This window comes from Aulonocara stuartgranti, assembly GCF_965226115.1.
Source record: "Aulonocara stuartgranti genome assembly, chromosome: 19".
Classification (NCBI taxonomy): domain Eukaryota; kingdom Metazoa; phylum Chordata; class Actinopteri; order Cichliformes; family Cichlidae; genus Aulonocara; species Aulonocara stuartgranti.
The window spans coordinates 6,445,021-6,447,500 of record NC_138955.1 but is presented as its reverse complement, the minus strand read 5'-3'; positions in this window follow the sequence as shown (position 1 = coordinate 6,447,500).

Sequence of the window (2,480 nt, the reverse complement as noted above, 5' to 3'; positions counted from 1 at the left end):
CCTGTATTGTATGCACGTCAGCAGCTCCAGCAGTATATTAGCCGTCCATTCACACTTTCTGGGTCGTCATAAAAAAAAGAAAGGTTTCATAAAGCCTTTAAAAGGCAGATCTCCAGGGTTTTGCTAGCTCATGAAGAGCAGGATGGAGTCCTGCCTGTGCAGCAGCACAGGAGCGAGCCTGCACCGCTTCTCTTCAGGGTGTTAATCTTTCACTGTCCTTGCTATTGTTGCTGTTTGAGAAAGGCTCTCATGACTTCAGCCATGGGAGGCTGAATATCAGGAAAAGCAATCACCATGAAAACAGACGCACCAACACTCACAGTTTTAACTTTGCCTGTTTTGTTTTTCTTTTGTTTTGTTTTTTACAGAAGCATTGAAGGGAGTTAACCTTCCTCCGATTCTGCTCCCCTGTGGCTAGACCACTGGACATGCCTGCCATGTAAACACTACCTCCACACATTCATACATAAACACACACACAATCAGAAACTGGGAGGAAAATGAAACCACCTCCCTTCCTCTTCTTCCTTGTCTTGTGTCTGATTCATGCTGAAAGTCTTTGTCTCAATATAAAAATAGCTCCTAATCCTGTTTATCTGGAAAGTGTGTGAGTTAATGTTTGTGCACATACTGTACAGGGTGTGTGTGTGTGTTTGTGTGTTGCTTATGCATATCATGTGCAGGTGTGTTTTCATCAAGGTTCACTTTGAAACAGCTCAGTTCTGTTAGTGTGTGTGTGTGTGTGTGTGTGTGTGTGTGTGTGTGTGTGTGTGTGTGTGTGAGCGTTCACCCTGGGAAATGAAAACGCTGACCCAATTTAATGCACCTGTGTCTCGCTGCACTCTGGCCCAGCACTCAATCTCACACACACAAACACACACACGCACGCCTCCACCTCAGCTTCAGTGGAGTACAGCTCTCCAGCACAACATAATCCTGGGTTCTCCGGCTCAGCTATACAGATAACTTTAGCCAATTCAAACATAGATGTGTTTTTCTTATTTTTTCTTCTTCTTCTTCTTTTTTGTTTTTACTTAAAAATCTGAAAATATTTAATTTGAAGCAGGGCATGCGAGAAGTTTCTTTGGGCTGATGCTTCCAAATCAGATTACAGTTTGCATAATTGTGCACAAAACTTGTTTACATTTCATAATGTCAAGTCATTTAAACAAAACGATTCATCTCCAAGCGTGCCCGGGCACAGTAAAGATATTTAATAATGCAGCGTGTATTAACAGTGTACATAAATATATAGCAGAATTAGCAGGTTTAAATGATTGTGGGAACATTTGTTTTCAGATTTATGCTGTTTTATGCGTCTGCTGTTAGGGACGCGCCTCCGTACTGGGTGTGTTTCCCCTCAGGCGGAGCTCCCAGCATACCGAGGAGGTCCCGATGAGATGCTCCTTGCCGGGTGGCCTCACGCTGAGTGGTAAAGCGGTAATGAACTTCCTTCCATACCGCTTTCACTCATCCACGTACGCAGGCATAATCTCATCCACATCCCCGAGGCACAGAGAGATGCCACATTAGCATGGTGCTATCTTTTCTTGAGAGTGTGTGTGCGCGATCGTGCGTGTGTGTGTGAGAGGAGAGACAAATGACTGCATTGTCCCTGGATTTGTACTTCCTGAGTGTGTCTGTAATTAATATGGGCACGCAGCGGGTGTAAACATTAGAAAGGGCAATCCCCCCCTCCTTTATTTTTTTTCCCTGGGATTAATCTGTCTTGTCAGATCTGCGTCTGCATTAAATCTCAAAACTCTGGCCTGGCAGCAGTCCCATCAGCACACACTTGCACACAATAAAGAAGAGATTTAGTGTTTTGCTTTACATCACTTGGTGTCTATGTTTGCCATGTTCTTAGTCATAGTGTCAGACCTCATGGCTTTGTGATAAAGTTGCACTTTTTTCAGTAATTTCTGTAATTTTTGTTAAGAAAATGTTTGCCCTTTTTTTTTAGCTGCCTTTAACTGAATGCACCAAAAGAGGATGTGCGAGTACTCCTTAATTACTCAAGCACGAGTCATACTGGCACTGTGTAAAATGTAAATGGAGGGCCAGTTCAGCACCCGGACTCTTCTTGTCTTCTTGAAATATGCAAGACCTTTCCTGAAAGTAACGTCTGAACAGGGAGTGTATGTTGCTCTGAAACCTGTACATGCTTTTCAGCATTGATGGTCGTTTCCAGATGTGCAATTTGCCTTTACCCATCAGTTGCACTCCCACACCATGAGAAATGCAGGCTTTTGAAGTGTTACAAAGGGCTGAGTCCCATTCCTCTTTAGGTCAGTGGATGTGGGATCCATGTTTTCCTAAAAGAATTTCAAATTTCCATTCATAGAGTCAAAGTGGAAAACTGTTCTGTCTCTGAGCACTTGACAGTTGTTCACTTTGCCTCTGGTTTTAATGCAGCGAGGGTCCAAAGATCACAAGCTGATTGTTGGCCTTGTACTTGCGTACAGAAATTTCTCTAAAAT